This window comes from Coturnix japonica, chromosome 13, assembly GCF_001577835.2.
Source record: "Coturnix japonica isolate 7356 chromosome 13, Coturnix japonica 2.1, whole genome shotgun sequence".
Taxonomy (NCBI): domain Eukaryota; kingdom Metazoa; phylum Chordata; class Aves; order Galliformes; family Phasianidae; genus Coturnix; species Coturnix japonica.
Genome location: NC_029528.1, coordinates 550739 through 569559, shown reverse-complemented (window position 1 = coordinate 569559; position 18821 = coordinate 550739).

Here is an 18821-nt window from a genome sequence, read left to right as displayed (position 1 = left end):
AGTTTAGCTTCATTTTCTGTTCACAAAATGTCTGCAAGCCATCTACCTTTTTTTGTGGTTCAGTCATTATTCACAATTATTACAATGTAACTCTCGGTCTGGAAATTACTCCCGAACAATTAGCTGAGCGTATTTTAGAAGCTATTTGGGTTAGTTTCCGTTTAATACACAGGACATATTGTCTCTTTTCTCCCCGCTCCCCATCAGAAATAAGAAGGAAGGGCACAGAAGTGGTCAGGATATTAACAGTGCATTCAGCCGCACTGTCCGCCCTCCAGCCATGCTGCCTTCTGCACACAGCAGAGCCCCACTGGAGGATCCTTGTGTGCTGCTGCTCCATTCCACACCTGCACCACTGAAACACACATCCAGGGACAAGGTGTGTTTGGAGCCGTTTTTTGTGAATGTAGGTATTTTCCTATATTGGTTCATACCTACAGCATGGAGAACTGCTGCAACATCACCACAAAGAGGAAAAAATGGGGAAACAGGAGCAGTTTGTCAAAGTATTTTACTAACAAGAGCAAGAGAATCCCCACAGGAGGCGTTCCAACAAAGAGCATCTAAGGTTGCTGGTGGTAAAGGGGCTGCTGGCAATGTCCATGCCACTTACCATCAGACAGGCTTCATATAGGTTCAGAGGCATTTTAGAGTTTTAATGTGCTATTGGCTTAGCAAATAAATAAATTACAAAGTGCAGAAAGAGCTTCTGGAAAATACATTAAGGCAATTTGCAAATAATTGCAGTGAGCCGGGCTATTATGACTTTGACTTCTGAAGTATAAAATCTCCCAGAGATAATGATGATAATCGTATTGAAAATAGTTGCCACCCTTTAATCTTCTAAGACAAAACAGAGATCTTCGGGAGTTTGGGACCCTGTCACTCTAATTGAACATCTGACAGGAAAGTAATTAGAATGGAAAGCAGAAAGGTCACCTGGTGGCCTGAACAGAATCCATCAGCTTCCGCTTGCCATCACACGGGGCAGCCAGTTCATCTCCCGCACAGCCTGCACATTTAAATAGCTTCTTTGCCAATAAAATGGCTGTCAGACAGACTATTTCCAGAATGGCTTTGGATCTGTGCAACTCACAGTGGGCATGTAAACATTCGCCATCCATTACAAAGGCAGTTCAGGAAAAATGGCCCCAGAATACCAGAATGAAAGTCAGCTGCTGGCAAAGCTGTTAAGATGCGGGATCACCCCCTGGGGTTTCTTTTTTCTAAAAACAACCAAATTATGCCAAAACTTGGCTTAGCAAAGGAAGCAGTGCAAATAGTTTTCTGCCACCCCTCTGCTGCCCCCTACCCATTTTCTCCCAGTGCTGTTGTGCTGCCTGGGCAGGGCAGTGCAGGGATGCTCCTCCACGGCCTCCAGGGCACCTCTGGGCAGCATCACAGGGCAGGAGGCCTCTGAGGTACCTATGGCCTGAAGATGTGAGGAAGGTCCATGGGAAACCTGCAGCAAGGCTCCTCAACAGAAAGGTGAATTAAGGAAGGAAAGAGAAAATAATTGCAAACAGTTCCTGGGTTTTTTATGGGATGTTTTCAGAGCAGACTTAATCCCAAACCTCTGGAATTCAATGGAAACATCCATTGGCTTCAGAAAACAAAGTTAACTGTAGTAACTCTGGCATCCTTTCCCATCAATCCATCCCATCCAATCTGCAGCCCAGAAAGATGCTGTGGTCTGTAACTCCAGCCCAAGGACAGTTCTTCAGTCCCATCCATTTCTAATCAGCATCTACCACTTTTACATACAACTGAAGCTCCCATTTGCCATCCTGAGAACTGGCCTCTGTCTGTGTTTTACGAGCAGTGGGAAGCTGAGATCCCCATGACAGTGGAGCACTCTGCTGGAGCTGCATGCACTGCTGTGAGATGCACAGTGTCTCAATGGGAAGACTCTGCTAACAGAAAAACTGGAGCCATTCCTGCCATTTTCACATAGATTTTGTGTTGCTTGGGATTATTTCTTTGGGTTTCTTTTCATTACATAAACATGAACAAATTATATCACCGAAATTTGAAACTTGATGCCTTTTCTCAGCATCGTCCCATCACTATCAGCAATTCTGCCCATGCCATGCAGAATAGGTCTTTCAATCCAGGATATCTGTAACCTTCAGACTCTCATAAAAAGTTATGCTTCCCCTTAAGTTGCCGTTTAGCCAGCCCATACATATTTAATTCCCCAGTCTTTCCTCATAAATCCTATCCTGGCCACTATCATTTTGGCTGCTCTTTGAACGATCTCCATCTTCCCATAACTGGCAGGAGGAGCAGAGCCCCATGGGGATGACAGGAGATGTATGCTGAGAGACAACTGCAATTGCTCTGCTCTGCCACTTAATACCTGCAATCCATAATTATGTTGTACTTCATTCAACTATCACTCTTAGAATGAGAATTTAACCTACCATTACAACAACTCTCCTGAAGGCTGTGTTTCCCATGCGATGCTCCTTCATTGTATGGATTTATGTCTTCAACACTTTAGCTCCAGAAAGCAGCAACAAAGCATCCCTCCATCTCTGCATCCTACAGGACAAATAACTGATTAGAGGATGCTAGTAGGTGTTGTAAAGGGTTCTCTGTGAGAGTCGGGTTAAGATGACACATTTTAAGTCAGCGCTACTTTATATCTTCCCCCTCTTCCCACCTTCCATGAGAAAGGAGAGGGGGGAAAAAGGGGTGGGGGGAAGGGCAGAAGGAAAAAGGGGGAAAGAAGGAGGAAAAAAAGAATTAAAAGAAGAGACAAGAAGTGAGCAGACAAACTTCATCTGCTTCAGTTATGGGCAGAGATTTCAGCACCAGTGTTTGCCATCTCCCCCCCCCCCCAGTACAGCTCAGCCAAACATTTAAAGCATTGGCATCAGAAATGCTGACAGATGTTCTGCCATTCTGGAGGAAGGGCACAGGACCTGACAGACAGGCAGCAGGGTACAGCCATAAACACATTTATTCATGCAATGTCACATTCTTGAGATTTCCATTCTGTTCCCCTCCCTTTTTGGAATAGCAAAGAGGAATCTGAAAACCTGAGTTAGATGACTATACAGGACCAAGGCTATTCATCTGGACTATTCAAAGGGATGATTTATCCCTCAGCAGATGTGCTCTTAACTACACAGTACAACTCAAGAGAGGCTATTAAATCCTACATCAGTCACTGGGGTGTTGAAAATTGGCCAGAATGGAGGACAGAGCTGCGCTGCGTTGTTACCTAATAGACAGGGCTGGTACAGATCTGTGTCCCATAGAAGGATTGCGTGGTTGGCTTTTTATTTTAGAAATACATCTGGGAGTTTTGCTTTTTAGCTCCATTTGATGGGGTTGGTTTTGTTTTGTTTTGTTTCTTAAATAAATGAGTCAGACATCAGGAAAACCACTGCACTTTGCATATGAAACTAAATTAGAACTGATGAGCGTCTCTCTCAAAATCAGCTCATTTTACAAGACCTCAGGCATGGAAAATACAAAATGAGCTGCAAGAAAATCTATGTCAGTGCAGAGTTCTTGCCTAAAAGAATACACGATCAGAAGAAGCTGGTCTGATTCATGCACTATATTTCTGTTCCTCAGCCCAATCAGTTAGAAGGGCTGGAGTTTCTCACTGGAGGCAGTGAGGAACCACAGGCAGTGAGGCAGCCCTGCTGCATGTTGTTGGGCACATGCCACACTGATGTTAACACTCACGTTGATATCAGTGCACAAACAGCTGCAGAGCCACTTCTGACAACACAGCAGAAGAAATGCACCACTGTGCAGTGCTACCATGGAGGGTCCCAGAGCACAGCATGCAGCATTGTGCATCAGGTTCTGAGTGTGGGCTGTGAGGAGCAGTGCATCTCCAGGAGGAGTGGGGAACTCCCCTGGGGCAGAGGTCAGCTCCAAGCAATGCTGATCCACCTTTCCAGCCACGTGTGCTGAGCTGTGAGCTATCATTAAACTTGTGAGCAACACTTTGTAGTAAGTTACAATGCATTAATATTCATTAAGATGTTCTTTTCACCTCATATTTGCCAGAACAGTTCTACCTACAGCTACAAACTGCAGCAGGTCGCTGTGCCTTACTTCCAAGGTCACTGCTCAGCCCTGGGAAATAACGCTACTGCAGCACTTCTGTGCGGCATCGGAAGGACTAAAAGGCTTCATCCCAATAATTCAATACAGTTAAAAATCACCAACACCTTCTAAGGGAATTTTAAAAGCACATCCACTCAGTGCCCTGCTGCAGGCCAGAGGTACTAAGGGCAGCAGATGCTCTCCTGGTTTCTAAATCTCCACATTATTGCACACACCTACAGAAGACATTGCCCATCAGCCACTGTGTAGCGGTGTCTGCATGAGCCCAGCACCACACCTGCCCACCATGCAGGTACACAGCTTTCCCAGTACCACACCACAGGTGCACAGCTTTCCTGGTGGTGAGGGCACCAAACAGCTCAGTACCAGAGCTCAGCACAGTCCCCAGTACACAACGCGGCTGTTTCTCACTTCTCACCCAGATTTAATTTTCCCTTTTGTCTCCTATCTAAAAATAATAATACTAATCAGATGTCATTAAGCAAAATGAAAGAGAATTCACCTTACACATCTTCATACAACTCATTAATCTTTTACGCCATGTCTGCAGGAAAATGAGGGCTCCTGAATGAAGTGGCGGTGTGATCTCATGGACTGATGGCTCTTATGAACTGCTGCCATCCCCAGCAGAGAACTGACACCGCAAAGCGGAGCGCATGCAGTGAAGAACATTGATTTTACAAACATGCAATTTATCAAATGACACAAATCAGCCCAATGACATGAAAATATATCTGGAGACTTCATGATGTCACCTCACACTCCTGATATGGTTTGACAGACACCAGGTGAAGACAGCTGCTTTCAGCTGCACAGAGTGACTTTATGGGACAGGACTTCTATTGCTGTAATACAAATTTCTTATCTATGGGGTTTCCTTTCCTTCTAATTTTAGAACTGTTGAACTATTGACATACTCACCCACTTTCCACTGTTTCAGTCAAAACTACATCCCATTCTCCAATCAAAGCACCCATGGCTGTGGGTCACCTCACCTGGTGCCCACACCGCACAGTGCCTGCAGACGGATCCACAGGTGTGCAGAGCTCTCAGAGACAGCGCTGCACCTTGGCTGCCAGAGGAAAAGAACAAACTGTTAAAATTAATCCCATGGCTGGATGGCATCTCCAGACAACTGGGTGATAAGGAGGTTACATGAGTACTCAGCATGGGTTCACCAAGGGTAGGTCGTGCTCGACCAACCTGGTGGCCTTTTATGAAGATGTCACTAGCTGGGTGGACAGGGGGAGGGCGGTAGATGTAGTCTACCTTGATTTCAGTAAGGCTTTTGATACTGTCCCCCATGACATCCTTATAACAAAGCCGAGGAAGTATGGGATAGATGAGTGGACGGTGAAGTGGGTTGAGAATTGGCTGACTGGCAGAGTGCAGAGAGTTGTCATTGGCGGTGCGGTGTCTGGCTGGAGGCCTGTAACTAGCAGCGTCCCCCAGGGGTCTGTACTGGGTCCGGTCTTGTTCAACATCTTCATCAACGACCTTGATGAGGGGATAGTGACCACCTCAGCAAGTTTGCTGATGACACGAAGTTGGGAGGATTGGCTGACACGCCTGAAGGCTGTGCTGCCATTCGGCGAGACCTGGACAGGCTGGAGAGCTGGGCAGTAAGAAACCGGATGAGGTTTAACAAAAGCAAGTGTAGAGTCTTGCACCTGGGTAGAAATAATTGCATGCACCAGTACAGGCTGGGGGAAGAGCTGCTGGAGAGGAGCTCTGCTGAGAGGGACCTGGGCGTCCTGGTGGATGACAGATTGACCATGAGCCAGCAGTGTGCCAGCAGTTTTGGCTACAGCCAAAAAAGCCAATGGCATACTGGGGTGTATTAAAAAGAGCGTGTCCAGCAGGTCGAAGGAGGTGATCCTCTCCCTCTACTCTGCCCTGGTGAGGCCTCATCTGGAATATTGTGTCCAGTTCTGGGCTCCCCAATACAAAAAAGACAGGGATCTCTTGGAAAGAGTCCAGCGGAGGGCCACTAAGATGGTAAAGAGCCTGGAGCATCTCCCCTGTGAGGAGAGACTTAGGGAACTGGGTCTGTTTAGCCTTGAGAAAAGAAGGCTGAGAGGGGATTTGATCCAGGTTTATACCTGAGGTGTGGGAGCCATAGCGGTGAGTCTGGTCTCTTTTCAGTAGAGCGTGGGGATAAGACTAGGGGTAATGGGATGAAAGTACAGCATAGGAAGTTCCGCACAAATGTGCAGAAGAACTTCTTTACAGTGAGGGTGATGGAGCACTGGAACAGGCTGCCCAGGGAGGTGGTGGAGTCTCCTTCTCTGGAGATATTTAAGACCCGCCTGGACGCCTACCTGTGTAACGTGGTGTAGGGAGCCTGCTTTGGCAGGGGGGTTGGACTCGATGATCTCTAGAGGTCCCTTCCAACCCCTACAATTCTGTGATTCTGTGATTCTGTGATTTAGTTCAGAAAAAAACACCCAGGTTTCACTTTTGCCACTTTTGCTCAGTTTCATTGCATGGGAAGAGCTCGATATCCTAAAAGCTTGCCCTGATTTTCACCACGAGGATCGAGTTTGATCTGCAGCAAATGAAGTCAAAGGAAAGAGACTTACACTAATTTCCACGTTGCTTAACGGTGCATTTTGCTCACCCTAAATGCCACCCACCTATTTTTTCCAGTGATAATTTTTGCAGGTTGCTTTAAAATAATGAGGAGCTGAAATAAAACTTCTCCCTAGAAGAGAAAAATTGGTATAAATAGCAATGTAATTGTGCATGCTAATTGTTTTGGCAATGCGCTTTGTGTCAAAACTACCCTTAGTTGATAAAACCTAAAGTTCAGAAAAGGGGATCAGCAAAAACAAAACTTACAGAGCTCAGGAGTCGGCATCAAGCTTATGCACACTGCTATGAGCAAAGCTGAACTGAGTGAGACTGAGCCTGAGTTTTCACTGTTCCTCTCACTTACAGCACTCCAGGAGAGAGCACAACTTCACACAAGAAAACTGATGATAATGATAGAAGAGTAACCATTGAGATAATCAAAGGAAATTCCCAGCAGACATCTCAAGGTGTTGTTAAACACCAGCTGTATTTCTGCAGAGCAGGCAAGGCAGGATCCTCAGCCCATATCTTTGGTGGTCCTGTGCTGTGTGAGTCCAACACACAGAGCAGAGATGCAGTTGACCAATCAGTGCAGGTCCTAGCTGCATTCTGAGTTTGATGCAATGTAACATTAGGCTGAGCTGTGTTAATACAGAGCTGAAAATAACAGCTCTGCTTATAGTTCACTAACTTTGACACCAGCCAGCATTTGTTTTTATTAAGAACTCATAGGACTAATTTTTCTTAATGAAGTTGCAACAGGAAAGGAGTTTTGTGCAGCTGGGCCCATTGCTTTCACTGTTGTGGATATTCCTCACACAGCTTTCAAAGTCAGTTAAGATACACCAAATACATCCTGAATTTATTGCTATCACCTGCTGAATCTTGAGAGATTTCACCCAAAACACCGAGTGGGGAACACTGATAAATCAACAACATTTTGTACCTTCATGTATTTTGTGAAATGCTGCAGGAAGTTCTCAGGAAAAGAAAAACTGAGATGACACTTTTCTCACTCCTGGACTTCATGTGCCACTCTGCAGGGCCCAGCAGCCACCAGCACTGCTCTACAATGCAGACATAGGCTGGATGAGCTGCCTGGACGTGGAGGTCAGCTCCTAAGCATGTAGCTGAGCACTGTGCAGGACTGCAGATGCAGCACACCTCACTTAGTCAGGACCTCAAGCATTACCCATGTTTTACATACACACACACACACACACACACACACACACTGAAGTCCCAGAGAAGAACCCGGCCCCATTTGCACCCACCACCTGAGCTGCACTCAGCACAGCACTGAAGCTGCTGATTCCAAAGGATGCATAGGGCACACATGGCCCCAGTGCACCCCTCACCCTCTGGGGGATTGGCTGAAGCTTCCTTTGAAGGGCAGAAAAAAAGAACAAGTGCTTTATTTGCATCAGCCACTGACATGGGGGTTTTCCTCACCTCTGTCCCAGAACAATACAGTCATTAAAGTGTCATTTAGTTAAATCAATCCACCTGAAATATTCACCTTACAGCAATTAAGTAAAATAACCTAGAAAACACCTCCTCCAAATAAGATAATTTGCTATTTCAAGTCTGAATCATGTTGGCATGCAAATACAGAGACTAACAGGTACACCAGAGACGTGTGAAGTGATTTTAATTGCCTGAAACTCCAGCACTGTCAAACTGCAGGGCAGGGGGAGAAGCCTTCCTAGTTATCTCACTGCTGTCGATGAGGAGTGTGCCTGAACTCAAAATGCTTCTACGCAATAAAGGGCTTAAAATAGCAATCAACACTCCTTATTCAAACAGATACCTGTTTGGCTCTCCTGTGGCTTTCTGTGTGTGCTGAGAGTTAATAATTAGGTCACACAGACAGCAGCTGTGTGAGGAAAACAACTGTTGTGTTTGGGATCGCTGGAACAGGCTGCACCCAGGAGACAGAGGGATCCTGCACAGCACAGTACGTGTGGTATCCATTCGGTTTGGACCACATACTACATCATGCTCCAGTGGCATTCACCTCTTGGATCTTGTTTCTGTGTAAAAGAAGGACTGCTGAGATCCAGCATTCTCCAACATGGTGGTGTCTGTGGCTGCAACAGTGACAAGGAACTCAGCAGTGCAGGAGCTCTGTGCTCCCACTCTTCACAGGGTCCAACAACAGCAGCCCAGATAATGCAGACCTAAGATCTATCCAGGCAAAAATACACATATCCCAAAGGCACAGCCTACATTCATCTGCACAGAAGCAGAGCTCTGTTCTCCATATCAGTCAGCAAATAGTACCATCCCACCCACCTGCTGCACACCACACACTGCAGACTGCAGCCCCTTGGAGCACACTGCCCTCCCCCCAATGCTGACTGCATGGCTGAGTTGCTCCAAGCCCAAACATACACACTGCACCTTACCAAGTAGCCGAATGAAGATGTTAATTACAAAGAAAAAAGGCTGCCAAGGTTATTAGAGATGTGTCAAGCAAATTAGAAGCTGTAATTCATATGTAGAATAGCTTACCATATGCTTCAGTCTTTTCATCTATTCACACCCAAGACTGATACACAGCACTGTGCCTCGTCCCCATGCTACCTACCTGTGGCAAGCATCACAATGCATCCCCATGCTTCCCATTTATTTCTGTCTTCCAAAGGCAACATTCTGGCACAGGAATGCACTGAACTGCTGCCAGAGATTCCCTCTGCTGCACAATGACAACTGAGCTGTGGTTCTGAAAGAGTTCCACAGATGGGTCCTTCAGCTCCAGTTAGCATCTCCTCACTGTTAGCTGACCAAGCCATATTGCAGCTTAATTAATAACAGCCTTCTCTGGAATCTATTCATTAAAACCACCACAAGACTTGCATAATATAATGTGGCAAATCCCCACAGTTCCCACTAACTTCACATGGAAGCAGTCACATTTCTCCTACAGGGATGGAGATGATGCAGGCAGCTGGACTGGTAGCTTAGAGCTGCAATTGCAACCAGGAGATATTTATCTTTACAGCTCTTCCAGAGCTGACCAGGTGGCTCATGTATATGTCTGTGTATGAGAAATCATGCATATGCTCTTCTCCTGCCTTCGGACTGCAATGCATTTGCACATCTTGCTGCTTTCCAGGAGTTTAAACACATCCTCAAACATTTTATTTCCAGTTGTTTTCCTGAAAGGAGCAAGTAGCAACTTAAACCTGTATGAGCCCATAACAGCACTATTTGTTGAAACAACCACACAACTGAACATGCACACACTGTGTAGGAATAAATGCAGGTACAATGACAAGACGCAAGCACTTACATTAGATACATTAATGCCTGTTTGTAGGCTGGTGTTCAGGCAAATTCCAGTAGAAATGCAAAATATTATGATTTTACACTTCATGGTGCCCAAAGTGGGTTAAGTAGAATGATACCCAGATACATTTGTAAGATTGAATCTTATTAGGTGCAAAATATATTCTCCATGATGTGCTGAAATTGAGCTATTACACGAGAGCACTTAAGGAGCAGTGCAGGGAGCTGCAGTTTGCAAACCTAGAGGTCCCAGCAGCCCATAGCCCAATAGCACCTGCCTGCCACAACACAGATTTATGCTGCAGACCACAGTGTGAGAAGAGCATCCCTCACATGGAGCTATTAAGGATGGGAGACCAGCTCTGAAGAACAAAATGCCTGCAAGGTTGCAATGAGTCAAACAGCTTTTATTCGACACTACCTTTAACGATACAGCTGCAAACTGGTGTACATACATGGAATACTAATAGGATGCAATCATTACACAGAGGCACAAAGATTTGTTTCCTCAAAACCCAAGTGAAGCTTGAAGCATGCCAGACAAGAATGTCAAAGTCATGAAGAAAAGGAGGGAATAGAGAAGGTTATCTGGAGGTAATTGTAGGCTTTTAATGAAAGGAGTCATGCTAGACTAAAAGCCATGTCACATCACACAGATACGTAAATAACACCGTCGGATTAATGCTGAATGCATAAAAGAAATCAGACTCATTCAGCAGGAAGCTTTTAGCATGCAGCTGTGGGTATGTGTTTGGTGCATCATCTGCACACCCAGGCAGGACTCAGCTGCACCCAGAGCTGCTACCAGCTCTGCAGAGTACAGCTGTCCTAGAACAGAGCTCACCAGCACAGTCCTGGCAGAGGCAGTGAGCAGCAGCCTTGTCCTGCCCTCCTGCTTATTTGGGGTGAAAAACGCAAGAAAAATTGGCATTCTGAGAGGCTCCTCCACTCAGATGAATCCTAGGTCATAAACAACTGCCTCAAAGTGCAAGTGTGTTTCTCTGTTCCAACCTGGTGCACCAGGAGATTTCTGGGCAGGCAGGACAAAATAATTACGGCTGACAGCTGACAACAGAATTAAGGTGGTGTCAGTCCCAAAGGAAAATCATGTTCTACAAAGAGCACGTATTAAGCTTACGCTTAAAAACCTGCACACACACCCAAATGCCACACAGCTGAGCTGCTTGCTGGCTTTGCTGCCTAGTGCCACTCTTTCCCTGCCTTCATCTGTTGTCGGTGAGAAACTGTCCAAACTCAAACTACACTAAACATAAAGCCTCAGAGCTGTGCCAAAATCAGGACTTTGTGATCGGGGGTCTTTTCCTTCCTTGGTAGTCCAAGCATAAAAATAAAACATTTCTTTTTCCAATCTCATCCGCACATACTCGCTGTCTATTATTTGCTTGCATTATTTCAGCAGTGAGGTACTCAAAGAAGAGCTCTGCCCTCAAGCTGTGGTGGTGGCTTCCCATCTATTCCAACAACATACATCAAAATTTTATAAAAGCCATAAAATATGCTGTAGCCTGTTTTTATCTTCCCTCTTTGAACATGCATATAATTTGATTCCATCTTATCCAAACACTCAATAACCAGTAACAGGAGGGAGCAGGATAATTTAGTGACGGGGGCTGGCAGAGGAGTAGAAAAGCAGTACAGGGAGGGGAAATATGCCTCTGCTTTTGTGTCTGAGGCATTTTTTGTGAACAGTGTTGCTGTTGGAGAAGCCTCACTGCTATTGCAATGCACCTCTAAATCTTATGTCTGAGAAAAAGCAAAACATGAGCTGCTGCCCTCCGCACGCTACCAGCTCCAGTTCCCTGCCCTGTCTCAGGGCTGTCTGCCTCCTCTTCTATTATTAATCACTTTCCTGAGGTCACATTCCCCTCTTACAGTACTTGCTGTGCTCGAGGCCTTGGAGCAGTGATCCAGGCACACAGAGCCCTGCAGGCAAAGCTTGCACTGCACCTCCCAAAAAGCCAGGGGCTCTACTAGGGCTGGGGCTGGCTGCAGCCAGCTGCCCACAGGCACAGAGGATGGATTCTGATGAATGCAGCCTTCTCACACAGCCACAGGGCAGACACAGCCTGCACATCGCACTCTGATGTCTGGTCTTAATGCCTGGCACAGCCCCTGCTCTGCTGGAGGCCATCCAGGAGTTAACTCACGTTTTGGTTCCACCGCCATCTCCCAGCACAGGGTGTGGGAAGCAGAGGAAAGCACGTGGAAAGGAGAGTGGCTCACAGGCCAGACTGAGCAGTAGATCCAGCACTCCAAGGGGCTCTGTTTCAGAACTGCTTGCACTGACTTTAATTAAGCTCTCCAGCTTGGAGAGATTAAAGCAAAAGAGCACGCCAAAGAACTTGCATAGCACACAGCTTTCCCTCTAAGCTTCTGCAGTTGTGTAATTGAATTTCCTAAAAAATAAAAAATAAAAAAAGCCTTGTAATTGCACTCTGGGAAAAGCCACACTGTTCTACTTCCAACAATCTGTGTGCGCCCTATGGAAACATGAAACCACTCCATAAACAAAGTCTTCTTGGTTAACAATAAATAAACGTAATTACTATTGACAGAATCAGAAATCCCTCCTACCCTGAAAAGCAGCCCATCTATGGAGAAACACTGCGCAAGGTTTACCTAGAATAAATGCTTACCTTGCATTTCCACACAAGCTCACTGTTACTGCTGCACAGCAGGGCCCATCCAAGGGGCTCCTACCTTCACCAGGCATCACCCACTGCTCCTGAGACTGCCAGCAGCCCGAGCAGAGAGGGACTCATCACATCTATTTTATTTACAGCTCTCAGTGCCTCTGAAACCTGGCCTCACTTTTCTCTTTCTAATGCATCAGGCAGCCTTCTGAGCTACAGGAGTCTCTTCACTCCCCTGCTAAATGCATTCTTTTCAATACATCCATGAGCTGTACTTAGGAGTCCCCTTATTCAGAAGGGTCCATAGTAGTGTTGGAATGACTCAACACAGGGAGTTGCAGGAGAGCTGCGGGGCTCAGATGTGGGACGTGGGGCACTGGTAGTGAGCAGACACACACAGCTACCCCAACCCATCCTTCCTACAACATTTTAGTGTTTACCCCAAAGGTGACCTCTGGGGGACCACATACCACGTGGAGAGCTGATGGTTTTCAGTCTTTTCCCTTGTACAAGATGAGGCAAATGCAACAGTGTTGCCAAATAATTAAAGCATTGAGATATGCAGTAATCCTGAGGATCCCAAGAAGCCAAATGCCTGTACACATGAAGCTGGAGCCCAATGGGCAGAGCTCCTGGAAGGCTGACCCAGCAAACTGATCAGTACACACCCACCCTGGTCTGCAATCTTGTTGGAAGCACGTTTGTGCTCCCAGGGCAGCAGTGGGCTGAGCAGCCCCAGGCAGCATCCCCATCACTGCTCCTCATGGCTTTCATTTTGTGCTCTGTTTCACAAGCAAGAGCTGCTGGATAATAAAGATTTGCAAAACAAACTGCAAGCCACACAGTGCTTTGCTTGGAACCTTTAAGTATGAAAATCCATTCCGGAGCCTATCACTTGCTGAGATAACCTCAGCCTGAGCATGATGTGTAAGTCTCCTGCCAGAAAAGCAACCATCCCAAACTCCCGTTTCCTTGACACAGGCAGCACCCAGCAGCCCAGCTCAGCAGCCCTCACAGTGCATGTGGCATGAACTCTGTCTGCACTGCAAGTGGATGCCCAGGGCTGCAGGATGTGCTGGGGCTCCTGAAGGCAGTGCATCCTCCATCAGAGTGAATCTGCTGCTCAACATCGATAGGCAATTCCCAAGCAGCAGCATTTCTTGGTATCTGGTTGAATATCTTTCCTTGGAACATACGCTATGTCACAGATGCATATGTTTTAAAAATAATTATGGATAATATTTTTCACTATTTTCTCAACACTCCTCATGGAGGAGCAGAAGCACCACACTCCTCTGTCAGCACAGCCAAAACATCCTGAGCTGCTCCCAGCTGCAGTGCCCAGCCCTGGGATGTGTCCCCCACCCCAGCTGCCCCCCAGCTGGGGATGGATGGGGTTCTGCCAAAACAGCATAGCTCTGGCCAGCAAGCACTACAGCAGCAGCTCACACCTGTGCTGTGCAGCACAATTGCTTTTTTATCCACAAGCAGAAAATAGTTCTTGTTTTACAGCCAGCAAACAGGGCAGAGCTGCCTCAGGAAAGAATCCCCTACAGGCAGTGGCTCTCACCGGCACTGTGATCTGGGCAGGACAATACTGGTCCACAGCAGACCAGGGCAGCTCTACCCTTCAACACAGTGTCAGGCTGCAAGGCCAGAGCACGGCTAACTACCGTCTGTAACACTGATCTGTCACTGCCAAGACTTGCTCGCTAAGCACACCCTGGGGGAATAGTGCTGCTCCTGCCATGAAGGCACTAAGTTCACCATCTAACACCACAACGAATCACTTTACTCCAGCACTCCATCTAAAGGCGCAGTCAGGCTTTGTACAGTGAAAAAGCAAATGAGACAGGCCAAATATAACTAAGGGGAAACGCAGCAAGGGTCATTGCATGTACAAGACCACCTATTGCATGGAGAAGGATGGAGCTGTTTGCCCTAAGATGCAAGAAAGTGTTATTTTCAGAACAATAAAGCTCCAAAGGAGATGGAAGTAATTCTGATAATGTCAAATTACCCCCTTTTCACTTGCAATCTTTACAATTTTTTTAAGTGCATTGCTCTGCCCTGCCAATCTTCCCTTCTCTATATATATTTCTAATCGGTCTAATCTAATTAAATTAATTTCCTGGAATAATAACCTCCCAGGGACATAGAACCAGATAATCCTTAACTCCTCATGAAGTCGCTTCCTGTAGGGTTGGGGAGCAATTACAACTCATTAGTCATCCATCTTAGGGGGAGTCAATGGGGTTTTATACAGATTGTTTTTCCAAGAGCAGGCATGTGTGGGTGTCTGTTAACAAAGCCTTTATGGGGATATAGCCTTGAGTGAGATGCTTGATGGACACAGGCACATGCAGCTCTTTGATCTTCATTCACAGGAGGACCCCACCATCACACTGTGTCTAAGGCCAACGTGTACAAGCAAAGTACATCCCATATAAAGTTATGCAGAGCTATGCTAAAACTGACGAGTTTGCCAACTCTGTGCTCCTCATCAAGAGTTACTTTCAGTTGAGTAGGGGATGGTTAAAACAAAATCCTGACTAGACAGAAAATAACCTTTTCTGGACATACAATACAATGTCAACAGTAAAGGCTAAATGAGTGAAAGCCACTGATTGCTTCCTAAAACAGGTTCAACGACACTGATCTGGATACTGGATTGCTGACAGTGTACCCACAAAACTTCATGCTGTAAGAGAGAAAAGGAGCTCCTAACAATGGTATTACTTCATATAGCACAAGCCTAGCTCAAATCATGTTCCCCACACTAGCTGGTGACCACAAAACTGAAAGCAAAAGGATTCATTAAACACCAGGAGTAAAACATGTCCTGCATCACCTCCATCCCAAAGACAAGGAAAGCAGCAGTCGGTACCAGGAGGTACCACCAGGCTCTCCTGTCAAGGAACCCAGAGCACAGCTCAGAGCCGGGCATTGCCACACACAGCACCAGGAGCTCAGAGACATTCAGGGCAGGGAACAGACACCAAAGTGCATCCGGAATAAAGCAGCCATTTGACTTCAATTAGATAATCTTTTCCCTCTCTGATGCCCAGCTATCTTCAGAATTTACATTGGCAGACTTGATTGGAGCCTTTCACGTTCTACTTCTGAACTATATGTTGTATATATTACAGTGCCATAAATTTGACATTTCAAATGCCAACAAATGGTGAGAAAATTGGCCCCTTGTGGATAATAGCCAGCAGCCTTTACATGTAATTATTTTGCCCAGAAATTTAATTTGCTAGACATAAAAGTTATGCTGAATGAGAGAGTGCTGGATAATAATCTTTAAGCTCAGGGAGCAGACAGCCGTTACTATAGGCATTGAAAGACGTGCCGTTCTTCGAGCCATAATGCAAATTCCCTGTTGTTAGGAGCATTTCTGAAACAAATGTAGATGATGCTTTATGATGGATGGCACTACTTAATTTGCAAAGGCTGTCCCCATATGTAAACTGTACCACCACAAGCTCTGCATGGGTGTTGCTCCTGGTACCCCAGGGTTGGCTCTAACCTGTGTCCCAAGGAGATACCAAGGTGCCACCAGACCATGGCTCCAGCACAGGAGCAGAGACAGCAGCCCCACCAGGGGGAAACCACAAAGTCCTACAGCAGCAACAGCAAAGGCAACATCTGAATCCAATATCAGTGCCATTCATCATCATACACAGCTGAAATTCAAGCAGCTACCAAAGGTGTCCTGACAATTGTTTGCTGCTACCTTAAACATAACCACTATTGGGAAAGAAAAGATTGGAGTAAAAGAGGGAAAGAAATAATAGAAACAAAAGGTGAATCTAGTGCAGGGATTATAATACTAAAATCATGTCTGCACATCATACAGAATGTAGAATACCTGTTGTATCAGTGCAGCAGACACAGAATACAGAAGAGAATTACCATTAAATCTATATTGATCCATCAAATATCTGCAGACAGAGCTGGGACCTATTCCCCAGCTCATTGCTCCCAGTTTTAGAAGATGTAAAAATACCATTTTGCTCAGTACATATGCACATTTAAGGATATATTCTGGCACATCAAGGACTGTGTACTGCAAGTAAACTACTCAATTAAGACTCATAAAAGCTAATAACAGAGCTAAAGGAAATCTCTAAATCACATGAAATCAGCCAACAGTTACACACAACTCTCCAACCAAGTACCTATTTTGGTCCCAGGGAGCACACAATTGTCTGAAAGAGATAACTTGCAGTTAGGGCTCCTGAGTCACCCAAAGTAGCATTTGGATACAGCTTTAATTTTTGGCATTTCTTTGCTTTCTGTGGTTTCAAAAAGATGAACGCTCAAATGTGCTGCAGGAATATTGGCTATATTGTAAGTACACTCACACAAAGCTGTGCCAGGGCTCACAGCTACAGGAAGATTCAGCAAAACCTGCAAACAGCATCCTGTTCCTCTTTTGGCATTAAAAGCATTCATGTCAGGACAGACTTTAGTGACAATAATGAACATTTTAAGGCTTAGTGGATTATTTCTGTCTCATACCTGCATTTCAGGCAGTGATGTACAACAGCTGTCTAAATCCTGGGTCATGCCATGTGATGCTGAGTGCACGTGGTGTCCACTGGCTGAGTGGGGCTCATTAGAGTGCAGGTTACCCTTCCAGAGTGACATCCAGCTGGATTCAGCAACAGACCAACACACTCCAGGCACTCAGACTGTCCAGGATTATTAGCTTTGGGTAACAGCAAGAGCTAAATAAATTCAAAGCAGATAGCATGCAAGAAATTTCATACTGTTTTTATCTTGATTTACACCAGACAAAGCCTTTACATAGATCTGACATTTAGTGACTTAATCTAAGGAGAAGTTCCCTATCCCGTATCCTTTATTCTCATTTTTGTTTTTTTTTCCTTAAGATTTAAGTGCTGATCAAGTCACCGCTGAAGTAGATTAACTCTTCTAGTCTCTGGGGAAGAAACAATCAATGTAGCATAACTTGAACTGTCACATAATCATAGCTCAGGTCAGACCTGGATCCGACGCACTGAGCCATCTCCAGGAGTGAGGCCAGGCAGGAGCAGCACAGTCTGCTGGTCTGGTAGGTGTGTGTTCATTATCATGGAGCTGAAGAAAAGCCCAGAGCACCTGGGGACAGGCAGAGAAAGTTATTTTAGCTGAGCAGTAAGAGCCCAGTTGTGAGCCATATCTGAACTGCCTTTCATCTCCTAGGAAACCTGGGGTTTGGATGAGAAGAGTACCTCAGTAGTTTTCTTCTCCGAGTTTGAATCGATTGCAGGGAGTTGCTCGCTCTATCTTGACTTTAATAGGCTCTTTGGACTTGCATTTCCCTACCTCCCTGCTCCAATTATTTACCTAATCATCCACATAAGGGAGTTTGCTATTCCCCTCAATGTTTATACAGTGTTCGCTCATCAGGCATCCCACGATTGAATGCCAGTGACAAACATGAAACCTTTAATTCTGTATATGTTGGTTTTGCTTGTCCTGATGTTTTCCACAGAATCTGACAAGAGGTTTTGGTTTCCAGGGGCTGATGCAGGGCTGCTCCGTGCAGGGTTGTCCAGTGCTGCTTCCACTTCACAGTGTGATGAAACCCAGAGCAAGAGAGTGTGTGTCTGCTGGAGGAGAAACAACACAATGTTATTATTTCATAAGAAGTCTAGTATAAGTCAGAGTATGAGTCTGGGTGCTATGTGTTGTCCCCACATAGCTTCTGGATTTGAGTTTACTCAGGTGGGACCCGATCTGCTCTGCACCTACAAACCACAGCGACATCGATCTCCAACTGATCTTCCTTTATGAGGCAAAACCTTATAAAAGAACTCACAAACAAGCTCAGGCTCAGGGCAAAGCAATAAAAACTGATCCTTCTTGGGGGCACTGTCCAAAATCATATGTGTAAACTGATGAATCTCAGAGCAATTTCCTTGGAAACCTCATTGCTGCCTGCAGCCACCGCAACCACCAGAGAGAGACTTCATGAAAGAGGGAACAAAGCCTTCAGCAAAGTGTTAAGGTTTTCAGCTTTTAGGTAAAACCTTCACATCTTCACCTCTTCTTAATGTACTTTCTAAAGATCCCTCCACCACTTCAGCTCCTTGCTTTAAGTAACACAAATGGATAAACTTGGCATCATTAGGTTCAGAATTTCACCCTTTATTTCTTCAGTAAAGATTGATTCCACTACAGTCTCTACAAAGTAGG